The 13247-nt window shown below is 35.6% G+C and overlaps 1 long non-coding RNA gene across 1 annotated transcript; it reads right to left on the bottom strand.

The window, feature by feature from the left end:
* On the bottom strand, window positions 1–12885 carry LOC122317078. Its single transcript, XR_006244372.1, has 3 exons — window positions 11572–12885; window positions 954–1082; window positions 1–774 (listed from the first exon to the last, which is right to left on the bottom strand). It is a non-coding gene; the product is annotated as an uncharacterized LOC122317078 (long non-coding RNA).
* Window positions 12886–13247: the final 362 nt, after the last annotated feature.

Here is a 13247-nt window from a genome sequence, read left to right as displayed (position 1 = left end):
GAAAAAGAAGAATACCCATTGCATTTATATGATAAAATTCAAACCCACATAATATCACATAGGACTAATTAACTTACCAAAGTCGACAAATGTTACACAAATAGCTTGTCAAATATAAAAAGAACACAACAATATTTAGCTAAAGTTCATTGCTGAAATCCTATTGTAAAATTAAAAAGAAGTATCAAGAAATTAAATTGAAAGATCGTGATATATAAAACTAGCTTTTAGAAATCTCAACATCATTTACCTCTAATTTCTTGGTTGTTGCAAATGGTTGTACTCAAGACAACCTTTTCTAACCAAACTTTTATAGGCACATGAGAATAAACAATATGAAAGGATAATAAATGAATTAAAAAATACATTGACGAATTTAAAAATTCTAAACATTGATATATGAATGAGGTAAAATTCTAAGAGATGGAATCAAAATGATTAACTACGTGCAAAATTTATGTATGCATTTACAACAATTTTCACATTTTGCTGATTACCCACCGAGTTAATTTATGTATGCATTTGCAACAATTTTCACATTTTCCTGCCGGCCACTTTTTCATAATCAGAAAGACATTAACCATGCATTCAACACGCCGCTTGTTTCTTCCTATAAGGCAATCCACATCTTTAATTAGTGGAAGCGAGACAAACAATATGATCTTCTTGCAATAAATTAAATGCAATCCCAAGCGCGCAAAAATATCTTCTTGCGCTTAGAAAAGAAATTCCATTGTCTTCCAAACCCTTAATTGTGCTTTCTCTCGTTATAACCTGAACGAGAATGAGTTCATGACCCGGTTAAAACCCACGCATATATATGTGGAAACTGAGCAGACTGGATCGACATTTTTATATAAAATCCATGAAAACAATATATATAGCATATATACACACGTAGCAAAAAACTCTCCCCTTTATATTAATATTCCTGAATCAGAACTCTTAATTACCTCTAAACACCTCCGCACACATGCTACGTATCCTCATCCAGGTATTTGTCGCTCATTGCATATATATATATATATATATATATGCATGCCATTGCACCCATACTTTATTATTATTTTGTTTCTCAAAACCTGTGATCATTACAATTGAGAAGAGGGGAAAACATAAAATTGTTATGAAACGATCGAGAACATGCATAATTAGCAATGCCAAATAGAATCATGTATGATAGGTATTTCTTCTAGTTTCGTTCATATGAGTACTTATATTGAAGCAAAAGCCACGACGTACGTACGTACCGCCCTTAACCATAAATTAGGCACATAAGAATAGTACTAGAATTTCTGGTTTTGGAAATTACAAAAACCAATTAGTAGATGAAATCTTTGGATCTAGGAGAAAGCACTGACGACATTGATTAAAACTTAACTTGTTGGGATTCTTTTCTTGCATGCATATGTACGTTTTCCATGGAATATAGAACCCAGAATTTATTGTTCAAATGTCATAGCATTATTCTTGATATCCTTTGCACTATATGTTGTTTGTCTTATTAGATCAGAATCCTACATTCTTCATAAAAACATCAAAATGTGCTATTATTACCAAAAGAAGAAAATCAAATTAAAATAAACAAAAGTAAGGCATGATTAACAACACAACCGTACGTGCATTAAGGGGCCAATTTTTAATTAAATTACTCAGAGTGCAGTACCTCCTTGTATGGACTATTTTCTATGCACAAGTTATATAATAATTCCTAAGTTTTGTGATCTATATCCATTTCATTTCCAAGTTAATTTCTTCCTTTATAAAATGTATACACTAATTTCAGCAAGAGATCTCTTCATTTACAAGACTCCACATTTGCTTGAACAAATCAGTGCACACATGTGCATGTATACACAAACAAAAAAAGTGAAAACACAAATATCATCTAAAAAATTAGCTCATGAGCATTTCAAACACGCTGTATCAAATATCAAGATCATTTCATAATATAATGAGAGCTAGACCACACACGTGCGTGCGCACACAACTTGCAACAATATCTAAATTCAGGAACTTTTGTGTTTGTGAATAAGCACAATAACCAAATGGACACATTCTTCTTTTTACTATTCTCGTCATGGCATGCACAAAATTGGGATGCATGCCATTCCTATTGTAAACCCCTATTGGTCGATCTAAAATGGTACAAGATCCATCAAGTACTAAATTCTATGCATGGTCTGATCTGTTTTAGAATATCATAAATTCTACGTCATATATAGGCAGTCTTAGATTCAATCTAGAAGTATGAATGAATGATTAAAGCCTGGTTTGGATAGCAAAGTTCTCATAACTCATCCCAACTCATCTCAATATCCGAACATCAAAAACATAAATAATTTTTAATTTCAAGTCTACAAATTATTTATCTAATCATTACAACTTTCTTAGACTTCAAAAAAAAATTCAAAAAAAGAATTATTTTTTCAAAATCCAAAAAAAAAATAATATTAAAAAATTATTTTAACTTTATAATATTTCTATTTAACTTTTCCTCTCATTTTCCTAAACTCTATAAAACATATTAACTCATACCATTTCACTACCATTTAGAGATTATCTCATCTTATCTCGCTATTCAAATGAGGCCTAATGTAATGAGCTTCCTAAAATTTTCACTAGCAAGCTAGAGTTTTGAAGACAAACACCTCACAAATTAGAATCAGATCCGTCTACAAAGGTCAATCACTCCTCCCACAACTAATTTCTCCGTATGTGCTGTTTCATGATCTAACTGACTCAAGTATTAACAATTCTCATATTCATGGGTGCCTATTAAAAGAAATACACAAAATACTACTCTCTTATCTACAACCTCTTGATTCCAGCCACATAAAAAGAAATCGTCTTGTAATCATTGGTTTTTCCTGTTTTGCACAAGGTTTGCTATCAATTAAACCTTCCAATTACTACATAATCTTATATTCATGGTGGCTATATAGGAATCTTACATGAGTACTAGAATGGCGCATTCATAAAAATAAATCGTCTTGTAATCATTGGTTTTTCCTGTTTTGCACAAGGTTTGCTATCAAACCTTCCAATTCCTACATAATCTTATATTCATGGTGGCTATTTAGGAATCTTACATGAGTACTAGAATGGCGCATTGAGAAGGGCTAAAGATGCTTTTCAAAGAAAATGTTCTGGCATTTCAGGCTTCATGTCAGAGGCTCTTCGTGTCGGTCAATTTTATTCTAAGTCGTGTTATCCCCATCGGGTTCTACAAGACGTAGAGTTGGCTAGTGATCCTAACCATTGGAACTAAAGTATAAATACAAATAGCTTCATCTATATATGATAGCATCATATATATTACACCTCTTGATGATGCTTGACATAAAAGTATTAGAGGATGGCTTGTCTAAAAAGATGCTAAGTAATCCTACTATTGCTTGTTTTCAAATCACAATATGGTTAGTGGTTGTTGATTGGTTTAGCACTATCAGCACAATATTTGTAGAGATTCAATTTAAATTTGCTTAGAGCTTTAAGGCCTCATTTTCAATACTTAATTAGGATCATGTCTCTAAGTTGATTTGTGTAGATGGAGTCATAATTTGTAATTGTCTAATTCAACTTACTAAAGAATTCAACTACTTATGCTGGAGTAAAACAAAATATTTGTCGACTCTATTACAATTATATAATAAGATCCTTATATTAGCCAAACAACCTACTTTTTCAAAGGTTTTCAATAGGAAGAATCTTCAGTAAATTTCATGGTGTGATGTTAATTCCCAAGATCAATAATCCCCACCCCTGTAAATATTATATAGATCAAATTGTTACTTCCTGGCCTTGGGACTAAATAATAGACGACTTTCATCTCAAGAAGATGGATGGAGGCTAATATCTTACTTGCCCAAGAACTATCGAGAAAGTACAATTGAAACAAGGAATCCTTTAGGTATGTACTTAGCTTACAATACAATTAGGTGGGAGCCTTCTTGCTAGTGATATTGGGAACAATTAATTTCCTTATAAAGGTATAACTATGGGTTAAGACGTGTACCTCTACAATCATCTAGATCAATGGTAAACTCGATCGTTTTTTCTTAAATACAGAGGCGTAAGACAAAGCATTCCACTATTTCCCTACTTATATGTCTTAGTCATTGAAGTTTGTTTTTCTTGACTCAACAACATGGCAGCAAAAGGATCTTTCAATTTCCAATGAAGATGTCATAAGAGAACGAATTTCTCATCTCTATTTTTCAGACGGCATTCTCAATTTTGAGTAAGGTAATCTACAAACAATCTCCATGTCACAGCCCAAAGAAGAAGTTGAACTCGATCGAGAAGGCCATGGGCCAACATTTATTTTCCTGTTATGTTATTAGTGTTTTTATTTACCTTGGGTTGTAACAAATATTGGGCTCGGCCCGTACCATTTGGATCTTTACATTTTATTTTCATTCTGTTTAGCTAGGCCCAGTATGGGACATCACTATGTAAAGACTAAAGAGCATTTCCATAGTAAAAAGGGATCTATTGAAAATGCACATAAATATTTATGTTTTCTTCATTCTTCGTCTATGCTGGAGGAGCTCCCCTCAAAGTGAGCAATCCTTATTGTATTTTTATCAAATACTTGGGGAGTGTTACAAATTGGTATAAGAGAGTTGATCCTAATATGGCTGAATTGAGTAGTATAGAACTTCAACTCTGTTTTCAGAATTATCATCGTGCACTCCATGATGAAATATGTAGAGATCTTGGAGAAAGGGTTCTTATAGTCAAGTATTTATATGGTGAAAATTTAAAGATCTTTGTTGAACCTTCCTACACAATTTACCACGTGAAGCTGAACATTGAATATGCATATGGAAGACATATATATCCACTGGAGCAACAAAACTTGATGTATCATGAATTTCTCTTGGAAGATGATGTTATACTGCTAGAAACAAGGGCATTTGAAGATGGATATCTATTTCTTGATAATAACCATGAGTGAAGATTTGGACTCTATAGACTTAAAAGAAGAGAGGAAAGCTCCAGATGCAAGGGCTGAAAAAGGTGACGGCAAGAAGGGCCACGCCGAAGACTTCACCAAGGAAGAAGAAGGCCTAATCCCTAGTAAAACCTCTCTCTCTCTCTCTCTCTCTCTCTCTCTCTCTCTCTCTCTCAGAGCAGAGAAACTATACCTCTCAAATACCCCAACATCCAATCAAGCCAGCACTACCCTCTAAATCCCAACACTTACTCCCAACATCCCAAATGGGAGTTTGACCTGGTGTTGTTGTTATTGGGTACACCATTGCAAAGAATTGAGCGAAGGAAATGGATTATATCATATTCATCACCACCATTGGACTTTCATTGTGGATCTATCTCACTCCCAACCCCTCACAACCCAATCACAACAACCCACATTTGGTGACAATCACAACCAGAAGAAGCCTATCATCCTTGATTTCTTGAGCACCAGGTGGGAGGTCGATCCTGGTGGGGGCATTATTGAGACTACATTGGACATTATCTGGTGCACGACACAGACCCAACAGAGAGATGTTAGGGTGAGTTGGGTCTTCAGCGAGAAGAGATTAACGACATGGACAATGTCAAGACCAATCCCTATAGTTAGATTTTCTAGCTAGACAATTTGTTTATAGTAAATCTGGCGCTAGGAACAACTTAGCAAAAGGACATCTCATTGAGGGTGCAGAGCTCATTGATTCTGCGCTTGTGGGGGTCCCTATAGTGGCTGAGAACGATGAATGTTTTCAAGGATTTCAGGTGTGCCACCCTCTAGGAAGAGGAACTATATCTAGAATGGGTACCTTTTTTATTTCCAAGATCAGAGTAGAACACCAAGATTGCATGATACTCATTTTTCGGGAAGTCAAAACTTTTTAAGTAGTATCTAATATTACTCCTAGGGTATGTTATCGTGGTACTGCCGATGGCTTTAATGCCAAAGGAGTAGGTTTGGATGATCTTTTTTTAGCATCTTCTTGTGATTTACCACAAGCCTTCTCCTCTCTCAATCCTATCAAGGAGCTTAAAATAAAAATGGGTGTGCAATTGAGAAATTTAGGTTATGTGGGTCTTGACAACAACAATATTGTAGTGTTGGTGGAGTTGGTCCTTTTGGAGTTTGTGAGTGAAATCAATCTAGAGAGTGGGTTTGATGAGAGACTCAGAACGGTTGTTACAAAAGGTAATAAAAACTTGAGGGCTCAAAAGGTATTTGATGAAGTGCCAAATAAGAGTGGTTTGTTGCTAGACTTTGTTGTTAACTAGTTATGTTCAATCAGACCAAACTAAGGAGGATTTGTTTCTTTGTGTTTTGCTAGCATGCTATTTTGTGGGTTGTCCGATTGTTAGTTTGTGTGCACATGTACAGAATAGTTGCCTTGGGGTGACCCTGAGTATTTTCTGTAAAATGGTGAAGGATTCCATTTGTAAAGTGAACCATGTTACAATGATTAGCTCACTCAAATTGGTGATTTAGATCTTGGTGAGTGGGTGCTTGAGTACAAGAACTATGAAGGGACTATAGGTGGAAATTTCGACTGGAGTATTGATCATGAGCTGGTCAAGTTGATTGCAGATCAAATGTTCTACCCTTGCTTACTGGGTGCTGATAAATTTTTCCTGAACGCATATTATTTTTCAAAAAAAGAGAAGAAAGAGATCGAGGTTTACAACTTTACAGGTGCTAAGGGAGTGCATTATCAATGTATAAAACTGATGAGCCTATCCATGCCTTTGTGTGAGGCTTCCATGAACACTGCTTACAAAGAAAAACTGCCATTTTTTCTTATGAGACCTTGGATCCCTTCCACAAGATGTCACAAACAAGTCCTAAATCCAATGAGTTTACCCTGAGAAGTGTCCTTGCAACCTCAACCTAGGCAAATCTAGTGGCATTGGATCAAGGAAGGTGGATCCACATTTGTATTGGAAGTGGTGAAATCTCCCCTGAAGCTCAACAATATATTCTTCATTCGCAGTCTTCTATATTTTCAACCAAAAGGGAACTTTAGGATATCAAGAGGAAAAGTGCTACTCTGCATATGCAATAGTTGGTTGGGGAGAAAAATGATGATTTGTTGGAGAGGAACCTTCGTGTCCATCGAGCATTTTCTCCACGGTACATGTATCTAATTTTAAGGAAAACTCAAAGCAAAGGTTGGATGTTCCCAAGTGAAATTCTTTTGTGCATTACATGTACTAAGATTCAGGCTAACAATTGTGAAGATCTTTTTGACTTATGCAGTAGGAAGCGTCCTTCAAAGACGATTCTTATGCTTGCAGATCAAATGTTAATCATCTTAAATTTTTTCATCCTAAATCATTTCTACACTGAGATATCAAGCCTAATAACTTTCTAATGGGCTTGGAAAGGCATGCAAATCAAGTGTACATTATTGATGTTGGGACTAAGAAATAGAAATATGACAAAATTAGTGCAAGGAACATCCTCATCTTTGACCCGGGTGGTGGAAGCACTAGGAATCCAAAGGTTCAACAGCCTCTTGAGGTCTACTTTTAAAGCATACACGCATCTTGTGGGCAAGGTCATTTGAAGAAGAAGGGTTTGTCATAGTCCAAAAAAAAACAAAAAAAGTTAAGCTGGGTTGATTGAGAAGGCCAAGGGCCATGGGCAACATTTATTTTCCAGTTATGTTATAAGTGTTTACCTTGGATTGTAACAAATATTGGGCTCAGCCCATAACATTTGGATCTTTGCATTTATTTTCCTGTTGTTTAGAGCATTCCTATCTGGCTCCCTATATTCACTACATCTCTAAATTTTAGATAATCAACTTAACTTTTTGACAAAATAAACACTTTATCCAGTTCCCTATTTTAACGTATAGGTTTAGGATATGAACAATAAATCCCAATATTTGGGGGGTCACTATTCACCCAATAAATCAGTTTTTATATATATTTTATAGGAAATAGTTAAATATGTTGAAATAAAGTAATACAAATAATAATACAAAAAGAATAAAAAAAGATTATTTAATATAATAGATAAATGATAGAAAATGAGATGTATGAGGTTTTTTAAATATGAGTAAAATTTAGGAGAAAATTATAAGAATTGTGATTTTTAGCTAAAATTTAGAAAAAATTATAGAAACCAGATGTGAATACTCTTAGCTGAATACTCTTAGCTAGGCACAGTACGAGACAGCAGTATGTAAAGAGCATTTCCATGCTCATATGGGATCTATAAAACATGCACTGAATTAACATTTGATCTGTTTTCTTCATTTTTCTTTTTATTTGTTGGAGGTATTCCCCTCAAAGTGAGCTATCCTCATTGTATTTTTATCAAATACTTGGGGAGTGTTACACTCCACAATTAAGAACTAAACTTATTATTATTATTTTTTTTCTTTTCCTCCTCCTAATGTAGTAAATGTTGTTTTTTCTCAGTAAGTGAGAAGGACCAAATCATGATCAATACACTAACTAGAGCTTAAAGAAGATAAGCTTTCGATAATATATTTAGGCATAACTTTGATCTGTTCTCGTCTTTGAGAATTAGACCACATTGTGCCTGAAGAGAGAATTATAATACAGGAAACTTACAGCAATTGCAAAGAGCTCGGCTCGCTAACTTACGTCATTGGTAGGTAGAAATCAGCTAAATAGGTATTCTCTTCGCCATCCCAACCATTTGGTCCTCCATCCTTTTATCACCGTGGCTAGTTGACACAAAGTGGTGCTAAAGTAGCTTATAAGGACTGCGTGTGCGCATACCTAAGGAGAAATGGGCCGGCCTTGATTCGGAGAAATTCAAAAGATTGGAACCTAATTAATAACAATGTTATTAAAACAACTATGGCAAGTGAGTACTAGTAAAAGCCAGTAAATTTGGTCCGATTGGGTGAGAAGCAACCTCACTAAAATCAATAATTTCTAGGAAAATAAGACCTTTTTTTAAATCAGTAAGACTCCTAAATTTTTCATGGGCATGGAGGACAACCCTAAAACTGGGTTTTTTTTCATAAGAAAATGAAGTTTATTGTTGCCGATGAGTACTATAAATTCCAATGGTGTGACCATTAATATTGGAACCGATTGTGCCCTCTTATGGGTGATTTTGATAGAGATACTAACAGAGACTATCTGGGATAACATTGGATTCTAGATTGTACCTTGACATTAATCAATTGATCTCTCCCTTACCAAGTCCCATTTTTCAGATTTTGCAACGAAACAATCAAACAAGGTCTAACATCGATCACTAATATTGATGATAGACTGGTTTTCCAGGATTCTCCTTGTAAACCTTTTCTATAAGGACTACTCTATCGGGAAAGCTTGCAAATTAACCCGAGAACAATCTATAACTTTTGCACAACCCTGTGTGTTCAAACAGCAGTAAGCTGTCCCTCCTTGTACTATCCAAGCAGAAACTACATCTCGCACGTTCAATGCATCTGAATAAATTAATAACCACCGTTTTTCTTCTAATACCCTTCTTCTGGAAGCAATGGCATAATCTTTCACTAGTCTCAAAGCAAAACGGCCTCCTACGTATGATCAACAGCAAACCAACAATAGCCGCTAGTCTCCAATATTTTGAAAAAATATATAGGAAGGATAGATTCTCTGGATGAAAAAGCACCTATCATGCAAGTTGACTGATATTAGTTTCTCCAATATTACATCCAATTTAACTACCTTCCAAAAGATTTTGCTCTTCTTTGTCAGACAAATGGCATGGGGGTATAGGGTTCTTCCCGAGAGAACCTTTTAACATATCTTGTCATTAGCTTGCAAATTTGCTCGGGCTTATAATTTTGTTTTCCCTAAACTACCTATTATTTGTGCTAATTTACCATGATGTTGCTACTTTCGTATTGTTTGCCTAATATTTGGTTTGTGTTCTATTGTCTTGGTAGTGGAACAGGTTGTTCCAAGTAGTGTTATGCTTGTCACTTGATACTTTCAAGCTAGTACTGTACTCTTCTACTTGAATGGACGTTGGCTGGTGCTGGCTAGTTGCTATCATGTGTGCCTCGTATGGGGGGCATTGGCCGGGTCTTGTGCCTCACTGTTGCTTTCATTGTGCGCCATTGCGACTTCCTGCAATATTTGGTGAATGTGTCTGCTGTGTTGTTGTGCACCGTTCGTTTGTAAATGGAAGTTGGTGCTGTTCGTGTTCATGTTTGGCACTTCCTTCATTTGTGCATACTATGTATAACTTTGCATAGATGGTACTAATTTTCTAGATAACAGATTCTGTAGATAGCATGTCTCATAAGACTTTTCTGCCTGATTTGGTAGATTTGCCTTGCCACGAACTGGATTGTACTTAATGTCTGCTAATTTATAACTAGCGTGGTGATCATGTGTTCTGATATGCAGTGTTTGTGTGTGACTCTCAACGGACTCTTTCTTGAATGAATTATTTACTTGTCCAAAAAAAAAAAACATTCTCGATCAGTTGGAAATTTTAAAAAGAAAAATAATTAATTAGGATTTGACTACTCATCGATTTAGATAGAAGAGGCATGATCAACATAATTACAATACCAGTACGCTAAATGTATTGTAGATGTATACATTACCACTGGCATTAATTCTGTAAGAAAGCTGTCTTGAATCTTGATGGGTATGTAATGGCTTCAATAGACTAATGATCAATTAGAAAACATACTTGTGTTTACTCTAAACTTTTAAAGGATTCACGCATATTGTGCATGCATGTAGTGCTCTAGACTTAAAAGTACATCAGCTGAAATTCTCGAAAAAATGGAATAATTAACTCAATTATGAAACAGTCAATTCAGTATTAACCTACTAAGATAAGACGCCAACACGTTCCACATATATAGCATAGCAGTATATTAAACTCTAGGTAGAACCCCAAAAGCGAAAAAATAAAAATGATAAACTAAAGTAATGTGCACATTTTTTTTAATTATTTGAGGGGAATTCCATGAAACGGATGACGACCCATATATGTGTATATATATATTAACGAATCGCTCTCACTTCGACATTAAAGAGAAAAATCATATCTATCTAACTAATCTAATTAAAACTCAATTTCTAAAATTTAAAGGATTAAAACACTAAAAACAAAGACTGTATGAACAGTAGTATAGCAGTTTATAAGTTCAGATACTCCTACCAAAGACACCGCAGATAAGAATATTGTCGAATACAATAAGGACAGTTCTTATAAGATGTACTCCCATCAAGGCTAAGACAAATCAGCTTGTTTCAATGCCTTAATGTCTCAGATGAAAATTATCCAGATGCATCTTAAAAACACAAACCCCAAAGAGAAATGATTATTACAATTAATTTCTGGTGGGAATTTTTTATTCCATTTAGCATGCAATATATAGTAATTTAACGACACATCGAAACGATCTCACAGACGACTACAGAAAATAAAGATCTGTTCAAGAATAAGCCATCTATTTCTATGTGGACTTGCGAGACGTTGCAAGTCTAGAGATTATAAAGAAGTAATAATCATTGTTCAAAAGACGCAAACCAAACACGATCCATTAGAAGGCAGTTGAAAATACAAGAAAATGATGCTGCATGAAGCGAAACAAAAATAGGGTTCTTGGAACATACCGGGACAGAACCTGTTTGACGAGTTTTCTTCGGAGAAAGATTTCGGTCCTGATGACATTTGAGTTGACGGATCCTTAAAATATCCTCCCCGGCCTGCAAAACCTCAAAGAAACAACACGGCTTCTTCTGTAAAATTCTCATTACCATGACCTAATCCAAAGGTTTTACATCTGTTCTACGCATAACACGTCCCATCAAATCACAACATATGATGAAAAATGCAAAAACTTGTTTCAAAGATCATATCGAGATTAGTTATTTTCTCCAAAGACCCATTAGTAAGGCATTTAAGTTACAAGATTAAGCTAGATCACTTAGACCTAGAAAACCCTCCTGTAATCGTGCCGAAACAATAGGGTTTCAAACCCCATATGAACAATAATATATATCTGAAAGGAGATACCGAGCAACCAAACTCTGGCTTGGTTCAGGTGAGAAAAAACCCTCATAAGAATCAAATCTCGATCGGGTGAAAAACGCATGCGCAGGAATTAAATAGGGGAACGGCGCCACAAGGATGTTGATAGTTCTAACCAAGAAGCTGGAAAGGATGAAGGATAAAAGAGGTTTGTGAGGACCATACTACTCCTACATAACGTGAATGGTCCCGTGCTATAACAAGGTTTACCGCCCAATCCGCACGGTAAACAGCTGTACCTTCTTGGAAAAACACCATCAAAAGTCACGCTTACAACAATTAAAACTATAATATATGTAATTGCACATAAAATTATTGGTGGAATTTCAAAATAAGAAAAAAGACGACGAGATACTGTTTTTCATCACCCATTCAATCCGGCCCCTATTTTCCTGATGTGCTGCTCTTGAAGTTGGAAGTCCCACAAAACCAAGAAGAAGAGCAGAGATATTATTAGAGAGAGAGAGATTCCGGAACAAAAGACAGGACGGAGGGGATGATAATATTTTAATTGGCCTCCTCCGGCACTGGAATCTGACAGAAAGAGAAGTGAGCACGCAAAAGCAATAGTATAGACTTATACCAAGTGCCTCTGTGTGCTCACTCTCTTCTGTCAATTTCTATGTCCCAGAGAAACAGAAATTAGAGAGAAGAAGCAAAAGCGAAATGAGTAAAGATAAAAAATAAAATAAACTTCCCAAATGTGGAAACAAAAAAATTAAAAGATTCAGAATATATACAAAACCCAAAGAAGTGAGTCAGATCTGAGACGCAGTGAGACACGTTTAAGGAAATAAACCAAAAGTGACTAGCAATCCGTGATCTCATTTTCTTTTCGTGTAAAACCGGGAAAAATAAGGATTTAGGGTTTTCTAAGACCAAGAGAAAACCACGGTACCCACGCCATAGAAATGAAAGCCCTCTCACTCCTCTCTCTCTCTCTCTGTGTCTCTCCATTCACCACAGCCTCCCTTGTGTCGATCCTCTTCCCCCTCTCATGCATGATATACAGATGTCGGTGACACGTCGTCAAAGCCTGACTTCTTTCAGAACAATCAAACAGTACCGACGGCGACCACAGAAAATTGCACCAAAAAGGGCCAAATACGGAAAGGAAAGCTGTGACCTATGAAAAAAAAAAGGAAAGTGAGAGGGAAGGTAGAGACTAGAGAGAGAGAGAGAGAGAGAGAGAGAGAGAGAGGCTTTTATTGTTTGACAGAAAGAGCCACTCGCTCGATTGACTGGAACTATTCAACTT

This window comes from Carya illinoinensis, chromosome 7 (genome assembly GCF_018687715.1).
Source record: "Carya illinoinensis cultivar Pawnee chromosome 7, C.illinoinensisPawnee_v1, whole genome shotgun sequence".
NCBI classification, from domain to species: domain Eukaryota; kingdom Viridiplantae; phylum Streptophyta; class Magnoliopsida; order Fagales; family Juglandaceae; genus Carya; species Carya illinoinensis.
The sequence above is the reverse complement of the archived record's forward strand: the minus strand, read 5'-3'. Positions and strand labels throughout refer to the sequence as shown.